The sequence below is a fragment of the Pleurodeles waltl genome, chromosome 6, assembly GCF_031143425.1.
Source record: "Pleurodeles waltl isolate 20211129_DDA chromosome 6, aPleWal1.hap1.20221129, whole genome shotgun sequence".
Lineage (NCBI taxonomy): Eukaryota > Metazoa > Chordata > Amphibia > Caudata > Salamandridae > Pleurodeles > Pleurodeles waltl.
The window spans coordinates 536,163,977-536,176,405 of NC_090445.1; positions in this window are offsets into that span (position 1 = coordinate 536,163,977).

The window sequence follows — 12,429 nt, forward strand, 5'->3', positions numbered from 1 at the left end:
GGATGAAAAAGAGGCAGTCCAACCACCAGCACCTCCATCCCGACAAAGATCCTCCCATCATATTCTGATCCCCAAATCATGACAATGGTTCTTCCATGGTGAAAAACCATTGGTGGTGCGAACCACGGAGGTCTCAACTCACATCAAACTGAACACAACACCACATTGTATAGTTTGAATATCCCACACCTGACACACATCCACACACTCAAAACACTTACACACTCCACTAAATAACACACCCCTACACAGCCCATAATCCTTTGCAACCAGAATGCCACTCACAGCCACAGAGGAGAAATAACCATCACAGATTTTCTACAGTAACTGTTGCTACCCACACACATTTGAGCATGCAGTCATCACATGTCTGCACAGCATACACAACACACATTTAACTTTCACACACAACACACAACAACCATCACCCACTCCCATCACGACACCTACACCTCATCACTTAACTCTGGTGCAATTTTCCACTTTTTTAACACTACCTCACCATCTTTACCACCATTTCCATGTTCACACAAAACACCCACATCTCACAGATTATAAGTTGAGGGTCACGGTGGATGAAATTGTCAGGGTATAGTCACATCTCTTCGCATCACAGGTCCAGCAAACATCAATAGCCAGGAAAATTGAGTTGTGGCAAAGAACAATCAACAGTGTCAATGCTGTAGACACCTATCCATCCAAGGGAGGACATCAGGAAGAGGTGGAATGACCTCCGGGGGAAGGTGCATTTCATGGAATCCATGCACTAGCTGGCGGTACTGAAGACTGGCAGTGGGCCCCACCTCCTCCCCCTACTTTCACATCTTAGGAGGAGAAAGTCTTTAACATACTGCATCCTGAGAGCCTGACAGGAATACCTGGGGGAGTGGGGTCTGGTAAATCCCCACAACATTCATGTCATGCAATTGTTTTGTCCTGCATGCTCCCTCACCACCTTACCACACCTCAATTAACAAGCCCACCCACGACCCCTCTGTCCTAATGTCCTAATACCCCTTTCTGGCAATTTCACATGTCCACTAAACTCATATGGCACCACAGCCCTTTGAAATGGCATGTGAAGTACTGGGAACTGATAGCTCTACAACTCCCAGAAGGCAATAAAACCCCACCATTAGGAAAACCTGGACAGTGCACTAAAAGTGAGTTGTCATGCATATGGAACTAACTACCAATCTAACCCATCATGGATGTCCAACTGTGCAACAGTTTATGGCAATGACAAGAATGCAAAGCCCCACTCCCACTGTGATTACAAGCAAACGCAGCTACAGCTGAGTGCCCAATCAAACTACCCTTAGAAAAAGATTCCTAAGATTGAAATTGACTCACCTGGGGTGGAAATCTAGATGCCAAAGTGGATACGCATGCAGTACATCCAGATAGAGGTCAATTTCAATTGCTTACTTCCATACTGTGTCCTTACTCTGGCACTATTGTACATTGTCCAGATTTTTTGTACCATGTGTCATGCCAGACTCTTCACCAGGCAACAAAGGTGAACACACATGTCAATAGTCAGACAACCTAAGATGGTATCAGCAGTCTAATTACTATCAACATACTTTAACATCTTTAAGGATGGTGTATGGTATTGAAATTAAAGAGCCTCATGTTTTACTAAATAAGGTTGTTGCAGCAGCTGACATTGTCATTTCTGGGGGTCATGTTAAGGCACTGTGTTCATCTCATACAACATCACTAATACTCTAAATAAAATATCACTTGCTGTATCAATTACAGCAACTCTGGGCACTTCTCTCACAGGTAACCTTGCCATTGCCACCATGGAGAGGACACCAGAGACTGCCAATTCCCCTCTGGATGAAGGCCTCAGTGAGGACAACACCTCTGGATGTGTGGACATTGAGTAAACTGGCCCATCAGGTACACCTGATCAGTCAACAACTGTCTGCCTAACCCAGCCCGCATCGACTCCTCCCATCCCTATAGCATCAAAATCACAGGCAACCATTCGCCCCAAACATGTATCCCAAGGACTGTTATATCCATTGTGTGACCCCCTGTACAGGTACCTGAGTCTCACCAAGTCATCCCTGACAATGATGGTCCTGCCACCACTGGAAGTGGGCACACTGTGCCAAGGGCACAGGCATGTAGGGGTAGGGTGTGTGAGAGGGTTGGTCTGGGCCAGAGAATGGGGGCTGCAAGGGACAATACTGACCAGGAAACCATCTCCAAGTCTTGGGAGCCTACCAAAATTCCCAAGGCATGATAGGACAGGTAGTCACCATGATGGGGGAAATCTAACAGCCGCAGAGGGGCAACCACCAGGAAGTCACGCAGCAGTGGCAGAAACAAAAAGCCATCCTGGCTTCCATCGTTGGGGTGCGGAGGGACATCAACACTACCCTGAGCAGGTCTGCCCAACAACATCAGGCCTCTTCCACTAGTAATGACTCGTCTGGCCCTTCTACATTTGGGCTGCTAGTGGAATGGAGGCCCTGCCAGGAGAAAGACATGCCTCACACACCCCACCCTCTGTAGTAGAGGAACCCCCAACTATCGTGGACATCCACCCAGACATCCAGGAGGAGCAGATGCCAAGACATAACCCACTACTAGGAAGTGAACCTCTCCTGATGTTTCCCCTTTTGTGACATAAATACACACTGTTGACTGTTCTGAAACCCAAATCCATTTTCCTATCTTACAATTACACCAGACTTGTGTTTCCAAATGGTGTAGCAGCTACCCTGAAGAATTCAGCCACCGTGACTGAACCATTAACTGTTTGCTTTCTGTTAGTTTTGTTTAAATTCACACATATTATTTTGCACTCCCCAATAAATACACCTTAAACACAGGTTCTGTGTAAGTGTCATTTATCAACCATGTAATATTGTCATGTATGACATCTACATTATCAATATGTCCCTCTGTATTGTTCAACCTTTGTTATGGACATCACACGTGTACTGTTTCTCCAGGAGACTCACTACAATGGGATTTTAACATTGATATAAGCAAACCAGCTGTATTGGACATCTTCACACAATAATTACTTGATTTGCTCACAGCAGATAGAGTAGTACTGCTACTGACACCATATTGTCAGCTTTGTTGTCATACACTACCAACCCATAGGATACAGATCTTAAGGACATGTCACTCATTCTACAAGCCTGGAGACAGACAGATTGGTCCTTTGTATCACCAGGTAAAGCCTTATCGCATACCCATACCTTGGCTCACCAATAGTCATTCCTCATCATAGAGATCAGTACTGATGTCTCCAGTCCTTTCACTTGCCATGGTCACGTACCTGTAGGCTTGCCACTCACCTATGTCAGTCCACAGATACATGCACAATGGTCTGCAAAGTAGGAACACACTGACAGCTATGTTTAAGGTACATCACAACAGAAACCATTATGATGGCAGAGGCTATGGTGCAACAATTCTACATTTACGCATATGGACACACACATGACACCATTTGACCACCTCCAGTACCAAACAGGTCTCCCTGGTGGAAAAAAACACATCCACCCCAGCCTCCTGACAGTCTGACCATATCAGTTACACTCCACAAATTCATGCCAATCTGTACCTGTATTTGTCTATGTTCATTTATCATGTATGCCTGCAGTTCCCATCTGCCTCTGACACTCTCTGTGACTTGCCAATGATGAAGAGCCAAACAAAAACTCTGCAAATCTGTGATTGGCAGAGATAAGGAATAGGACATAGCTGTAAACATGCATCAATTTTGACAACTCATTTGGACTAGTGTGACTTTGCATGTGCAGAAACATCTCACAACACTGTATACAAACTTACAATCTGCATGCATACCTGGCTCATTGGCATTGGAGCCAACTAAGACCTCACTGATAATGGTAAATAGGAGGTGACATGTCAGCCATCAATTATAGTTTAAAACATAAACTCTCAAAATTTAGGAGACATCACACACCTTCAGTCAGTTGAAGTAGTGATTAATTAGATCTGCCCTGAAGTCTCCAGCTTCATCAGGCTCATTATCACTTGGCAAACTGCAGTTCCACCCAAGGGTTCTGCTGGCTACCCTCATCTGGTATGAATGGAATCTGATGTCTCAGGGCAAGGTTGTGGAGCATGCAGCAGGCAACAATTATATGACATACCTTGTTGGGTGACTACAGAAGGGCTCCTTCAGATATGTCCAGGCAGGGAAATCTTGCAGTCAGGAGCCCAAAAGTCCACTCCACTACACTCTTTGTCTTCTTTGGGCCTCTTTGTAGCAGACTTCCTCTATTGTAAACAACCAAGGATGGTTTGGGTAGCCAAGTCCCCTGCAAGGAGTAGTTTCAAAAACCCAAACCTATATCTTGGACATGCATATTTGTGATAGCACAAGAGATCCTTAGCAAACGCACATGTCAAATGTGACTCACCAACCAGCCAGGCCCTCTCTGTGTAGAGTTGTGTCATCAGCAGTGGGATATTGCTGTTCCGCATGATAAAGGAATCATGAACTGATCCTGGAAACTTTGCACAGACTTGTGAAATGTACTGATCTGCCAAACACACCACTTTGAAGTTGATTGAGTGGTAGTTTTTCCTGTTCCTGTATACCTGTTCATTGGCACTGGGTGGAACCAAGGGTACATGGGTGCCATCTATGACTCCAACGACATGTGGAATATGTCCCAAACCATAAAACTCTGACTTCACATAGGCCAATTCCACACGTTGGGGAAACCAGATGTAGCTGTCCATGTGTTACAACAATGCACACAGCACATCCTTTAAAAGCAGACTGTACATGGGCTGAGACATCCCTGCAATGAGGGTCACTGTATTTTGAAAGGACCCAGTGACCAGGACGTGTAGCACTAACATGGCTTGAACGATGGGAGGTATGCTATTGGAACTGAGAATGGCAGGCATCAGATCTGGCTCCAACTGATCACAGAGATCCATGATTGTATGCCTATTCAGGTGATAGATATGTATTATGTGTCTTTCCTCCATGGTGGCCCGGTCTACTAGTGGGAGGCACACTGGAGGGTGTCTTCCTCTCCTCATACCAGGGTAACTATATGGAAAAAAATTAGATTGTAGGTGTCTTTGACAATGTACACATAATGGATATGTTCAAATATAAGTCACACATATCTCCATGTGATGTCACATACAACATATGGCATTAGAAGTACAGTATCTTGCTATGCATCCTATGACAGTTCCTTTGGTTCAGATTCCATGTATCCTCTGATGTACTAGACATGCATATTTATCTGTGACTGTCAGTGTTTGATAGTGCACCCTAGTTTACATGTGACACATATTTGTTGCCCCTATACTCCATTGTTGTCGCACATGGGATGTTGAGAAAAGGTTTTCATTTACATTACCACCAATTCCTCTGTTACCCAGCTTTTACTACGCACATGCACAATTAGAATACTAAATATGAAGGCAGCACTTACTAATAGTTCACACAATATAGAGAATTGTCAATGGCGCAGATATCATAACTTTTCCATACATATAATTGCCTCAAAATGGCAGCTGCCTGACCTACTGTACTAGACATGAAGAAGTGATCTAACTCTGCCTGAGGATATTGTTATGGCGGTAGGCGGTCCTAACGGCGGTGCACATTGCCATTGGAACAGTTGCTGCATCTGGCAGATCTGGGTCAATGGCGAGGTCCGTCGTCAGTGACAGTCATGTACCTGCCAGACATGACCGCCATTTTCTGCTGTAATGGTCACTTGATTCCTGACACTGCTGCCATTAAGACCTTCACTACCTGTGTACTGCATCTAGGAGCTATCATGTCATGTCCTGCAGGTGATAGAGCCCCAGCCTTCACTCCAGAAGAGCTAGAGAAGCTTCTGGCGGAGGTATTACCCCGGTATGAACAGCTATATGGTGCACCAGTGGAGCAGGTGAGTCCAATGGTATATCAATGTGTGAGAGATGGAGTGTATGATGGAGTACATGAAATGTGAGTTAATGGGGGACTGGGCAATAATAATTGGGTGTATGTGAATGTGTACATGTGCAGAGGCAGACATCCAGCACTGATACATGGTAGCTAGTGTGTAATCTAACTTCATTTATACACAATATATATTGCAGCATGTACAATAATGGTGTGAGAAATGTTCATAGAGACATACCATATTTGGGATAATGATGTGGCCTGGTCATATGTATCTAGTCAATAACAGGTACTGTTCATGCATTTTGTTAGACCTGACATGCCTTAGGGTGGTCACCCCTAACTTTTTGCCTGCCTCCCTCCACTTTTTGGACCCTGTTTTGCTGGCTTTTAGACTCTGCGCACTTTACCACTGCTAACCAGTGCTAAAGTGCATATGCTCTCTCCCTTTTTAAACATGGTAACTTTGGATCATACCTGATTGGACTATTTAATTTACTTATAAGTCCCTAGTAATGTGCACTATATGTGCCTAGGGCCTGTAGATTAAATGCTACTAGTGGGCCTGCAGCACTGGTTGTGCCACCCACTTAAGTAGCCCCCTTAACCTTGTCTCAGGCTTGCCATTGCAAGGCCTGTGTGTGCAGTTTCACTGCCACTTCGACTTGGCATTTAGAAGTACTTGCCAAGCTTAGAACTCCCCTTTTTCTACATATAAGTCACCCCTAATGTGTGCCCTAGGTAACCCCTAGAGCAGGGTGCTGTGTGGGTAAAAGGCAGGACATGTACCTGTGTAGTTATATGTCCTGGTAGTGTAAAACTGCTAAGTTCGTTTTTACACTACTGTGAGGCCTGCTCCCTTCATAGGCTAACATTGGGGCTGCCCTCATACATTGTTGAAGTGGCAGCTGCTGATCTGAAAGGAGCAGGAAGGTCATATTTAGTATGTTGTTTTTGCAGAATGGTAATACAAAATCCTGCTGACTGGTGAAGTCGGATTTAATATTACTATTCTAGAAATGCCACTTTTAGAAAGTGAGCATGTCTTTGCACTTAAATATTTCTGTGCCTTACAATCCACGTCTGGCTGGGCTTGGTTGACAGCTCCTTGTGCATTCACTCAGACACACCCCAAACACAGGGTACTCAGCCTCACTTGCATACATCTGTATTTTGAAGGGCTCTTCCTGGGTTGGGAGGGTGGAGAGCCGGCTCTCACACAACGGACTGCCACACCCCCTACTGGGACCTTGGCAGACAGGATTGAACTGAAAGGGGACCTAGTGCACTTCTTAGCCACTCTTTGAAGTCTCCCCCACTTCAAAGGCACATTTGGGTATAAAACAGGGCCTCTGCCCTACCTCATCAGACACTTGCTGGAGAAGAACCCTGAACCAGAAACTATATCCTGCCAAGAAGAACTGCCTGGCTACTCAAAGGACTCACCTGTCTGCTTTCTACAAAGGACTGCTGCCTTGCTGTTGGCCTGCTGCCTTGCTGAACTCTTGTCTGGCTGTGAAAGTGCTCTCCACTCCACACATGGGATAGCTGCAGATGGTAAATTGTGAATTGCTTTGGACTGAGAGGAAGGGCATGTTTGCCAGCTTACTGTGATTGAGGTGTTCAGACCACTTGGGTTTAGATGGTGCATGTAGACATAACTTTTTCCTTTTGCCTGTGTAATCCATGCAGGTCAACGCCCTTATGGCGTGCCATAGCCAAGCAAGTGCAGACTCTGTCCACAGTCCACAGCCGGCAGAGCAACCACTGTAGGAAGCTATGGGAGGAACTGAGACGCTGTGCCTGGAAGACTGCAGAGGCTCACCCCGGGGGATGTCCTCCCGAGAGGGAGTGGTGCCCATCGGACATTGACCCCCCCTAATGGCCCGCATATTGGCAGTGGATTACCCTCAGTTGGATGAGCATTTGAGGGCAGCACAGCAGCCACAAGGTGCTAAGTACTGACTACACACACGTGCATCCCTCTGCCAGTTCAATGTATGCTGTGTATTTAAGCAGTGACAATGTGGTAAGTGCTAAAGGGAAATGGCCCCCTAGGTACACTTAAGTGTAAAAGTTATAACATTGACATACAGGCGTGGAGCTTCTAGTGTGTACAGAGACATTGGACTTACCAGTGTTGACCATATTGTATTGAAGCATGTGGGGATGCACATGTGACAGTGTCATATGTGTACCACTATACTGCCCTATATATAACATGCTGGATCATCCTTGCCATCTATTGATCCATACTCAAGGTATCCTGTTGGTAAGTTGTTCAGGTCTTTGGTCTCTGTCCATTCCTATTACACTGGATCTATGCAACATAGGGTCTGAGAGGTGAGAAACAGGCCAATTAATCATGCGTTATGGCCTAGATGTAACGTTCATGTGAGGGTGTGATCTCAATCAGAAAATGTAAATGCCATACTTGCTACATTTACTCTGAGGTGTGAGGAGGTGTCCCATAGTTAACTGAGGACTGTACATTGGAAAACTGTGATGTATAATCAGGGTGTACAGCCTACATGATGAATAGCATGGTGGTATTTCTACATTCCCAGTGCAAGACATGTACATGGTAATGTGAAGGTAAGTGGTCAACACGTGTTCACTGCTAATTCCTGCCTTTTTCCAGATTTCTGATCCAAGTATTGCATACTTATTGTAGCTATTCTGAATCTGTTTAGATGGATGTTAGTATGGCTAAGCTAATTGTGCACTGAATTCATTGTGTTGCTGGTTTTGTTGCTGACATTCACATGCTGGTGGACTGGTATATGTTATCGTCAATTTTCTGCACTCTAGGTGTATGTCTCAATGATAGTCACCTACAAACTTGTTTCTGTCAGTGCAACTTTACTCCAAAGATGTTAGGTGAGTCATGTTTGAAGTGCTGATAGTCATGTTGTGACTTGGATATTGTTGACGTGAGCTTGATGATCATCAATATTATTTGTACTGTTTGTGGCCTTCATGCACATGACAAGTGTCAATTGTATTGAAAGTGTTGGTATCGTTCCTGGAGTTGTTTGTGGGCAAATCCTGTGTGCTGGGTAGGCCCCTGTTGCTGTACTTAACTTGTTTACTATGAGGTAATTACTGAGATGAGTAGGTCCACAAAGTGTGTATCAACCTTACTAAAAACATTATTGATACATGTGTTGTTAAAATGCATTTGACATTTTTATACTCCAACTTTGGATATGCCAAATGGAGTAGGTGCATATGTGGTTTTTGCATTTGTGAAAGTAAGAGACACCTTTACAATTTATAAATGTGATTGCTAAGCAACATGCTGTGTTATAATTGGAATGTGATATGGTAACTTTCATAAGACATGACATCTGTTAATGGACTGAGCAAGTGTAGATTTGGCATATGTATGAATGTGATATCACAGACAATACTAATTCCCATTGACGGATTCTAGTTTCACAGTGATGCTGTGTATAGGGACACACTTTTAATGTTGGCAATTCATCTAATGCTGGTATAGGGTTTGTTATAGCTTTACTGGTACAATGGTGATGTAGTGTTTAGATAGTTTGGCTTATGTTGTGTGTGACATTCTTGTCATATAGGGTAGTGGGATTATGTTGTTGTGACATGATGTTGGCTCAAAATGGCTCCTACCCGGGGGTGTTTTACACATGGATGTGATGTTACTGTTGTATATGGTGTAATATATGTGTATGTAAAGAATGTGATGACCCTACCTCTCTCTCTGTTTCTCAGCATCAGCAACAGCTGAGTGGAGAAGCTGCTGGCCACAGGGCCAAAGTCATGGTACCACCGACACCAAGGGAGCCAGTGGCCTGGAGGGTGAGGGGAGTGCCATGGGGGTGACAGCATCTTCGGAATCCTCCTGAAGTGGACACTTCTTGGTGGACCATTCTGGGACCACTGTAGCACCATCTGTCCGCCACCCCACTTTTTAACATCACCCTAGCTGTAGCTCCCCACCCAATTGGCTATGCCCGCTCACCCAAGAGGGTGGGCGTCTCCTTTGCCGCAGGCACCTCTGCCCCTGCCTGCCCTGCTGCCCTCAGTGAGGAGGGTATTGACATCCCGAGGTCCATCTCTGTGGGTCAATCGACCATTGTGAATGCCATCCAGGGACTCACAACTCACAAACAACAGAGTATTGCGTTCCTAGAGGGCATATACGGTGCACTGGCTGGCCTATAGAGATCCTTCAAGGATCTGGCCTCCAGCCAGTGCCCTTTTGTCTACCGTTCCCCCTCCACTTTCCTCTTCCCAATCCCAAACCCCTCTTCCCCAACCCAGCCAAAGCACACAGACAGACAAGCATGCATCCACCTCAACATCCAAGGGCAGCCCAGACAAACACAAGCACCACAAGACACACCACTGTCATGCACACAAGCAACATACACCTGCACGCACATCAACAGTCACTACCTGCCCTGACACTCCCAGCATCACTGGCAGCACACCTGCAGACACTACACCAACATTCACAGATCCAGCCACCTCACCAATCCTGTTCACAGGCATCCCTACAGCACACCCTCAGACATCCACCCCAGTCATCACACCCGCATACATCACAACCACTGACTCTCCTACATGCAGCACATCCACCATATCTGCAGTCAACACCCCAAAAGACCCCTACCCCCGATAATCCCTGAGGTGCCTGCCTGTCCCCTTGATGCCCCTACCCGTAGAGATTAAATGGCAGTCAAGAGTCAAGTTTGGAGCACACAGATGTGCATCAAGTGCTTGTTGCATTATTTCAATTTGGATTGACATATAACCTTGGAGATGTTCATATTTATTCTCACTTTTAATAGATAATTGGACCAGCCAGTTATTGGTTTCGACTTTCAATATTTGTTCTGCATTTCTTTTCTTAGGGCATATTTGGGAATGGCTGACATTGTTTCTGTGAGAGTATTTGTGCGTAAGTGGTGCTTGTGCTACCTGTTTTGTCTGGGCAGCATGTGAAATTGTGTGCAGTGCATTTGTCCCCCAGTGATGAGTGTGTGTTGAGTGATGGGCATGTGCATGTTGGGAACATGTTGTGTGTTTTTGTTGACATGTGTTCATTGCAGTATTGTGTGGCTTTGTGTGCTTTGCATGTGTGCATGTGCGTGTTTGGTGCTTGGTATGTCAGATACATTGTGGAGTGTGCTTGCTGTGTATGTCAAATGCTGCATTGTATAGTTGTGTGATTGTGTGTGTTCATTCCCTGTTGGTGGTACGTTGTGTTGTATGTGTGATTTGTCACTGGGTACTGTCTTGATGGGGCTGCGTTTGTGGTGTTGTAGTGACATTTTGTAGTGTTTTGTGTTGTGTGTGACTGTGCCAGTGCTGTGTTTCCAGGAGTCTTTGTGTGTTTATAATGTGTGTGTGTGTGTGTGATGACCATGGTGTATGTACTGTGTATGTTTGTGTGTGTATGTAGCCGTCTGTGAGTGTGCGTGCCAGTTTAAGCATATGTATGTCGCCCTTGCTCCCCTTTCCGAATGGTATGTTGGGTGAGCATATGGATTTGGCAATTTACAACAGTGACAGGTAAGTGTGATTACTCATGGTTGCTGTTGTTATCTTCGGCGTTGATTTCAGTGTCTCTGGACGACTAGGAGGAGCAGGATGACGTGTAGTTCTGGTTCCATGGCGGCTCCGGACGAGTATGGCTTCCTGAAGGTGAGTGTCTCCTTTTATGCAGTTGGCTTCTGCCTGGGTCTCCGTGGTGGTGCGACAGCGGCGGAAACCTTGGTGGTGTGCAACCTCATAATCCCTCCGGCTGGAACATGGTGTCAGCCGGCTCACAGGTGGATACCGTCGTCCATGGCGGCCAGACCACTGTGGCAGTGCCGGCAGTGCTTTGGCTGTATTCCATACTGAATACCGCCACTTTCATCATTTGGCGGTCTTCTCCGCCAGCCTGTTGGCGGTCTAACCGCCACCACCAATAGGGCAGTTCTGAGACTGTCAAACGCGTAATGAGGCCCTCTGTGTTCACTGCCTAGGTCAAGATCGGGCAAGACCAGACAATGCCTCCGAACACTGCCCTACATGCTCTTTATGGGCATTAGAGTCTTGGCTCTAATGTCCATCTCTAAAAGCACTAGATGGTCCTGCTGTTTGCAGAGTGCCAACACTGATGCTAAATCGTTTCATGCAGAATGGAAAGAGCGAGCTTGTAGAAGACACAACAGAGAACATCACCTACCAAGAGAACATCAAACAGCATTGAATTCCTCTCACAGCTTACAAGAGTAGTCCAAACGTCTCAAAGTAGGTTTAGTTATCCCCAGCACTCTATCATGTTCCAATATAGCTGCCAACATTCCAAAACATATCCCACAACATTCAATGACAAACCCACTATGCTTTATCACTCCATTTCAGAGCCATCAACAGGCCCACCTATAAACACAACAGATGCAGCAAAGCCTGGCAAAAAGGAATGAGATGTGATTAGCACACCTTCCTCCTCTGCCCATCGGCATGAAACTGGTGGAGCTTGGGAT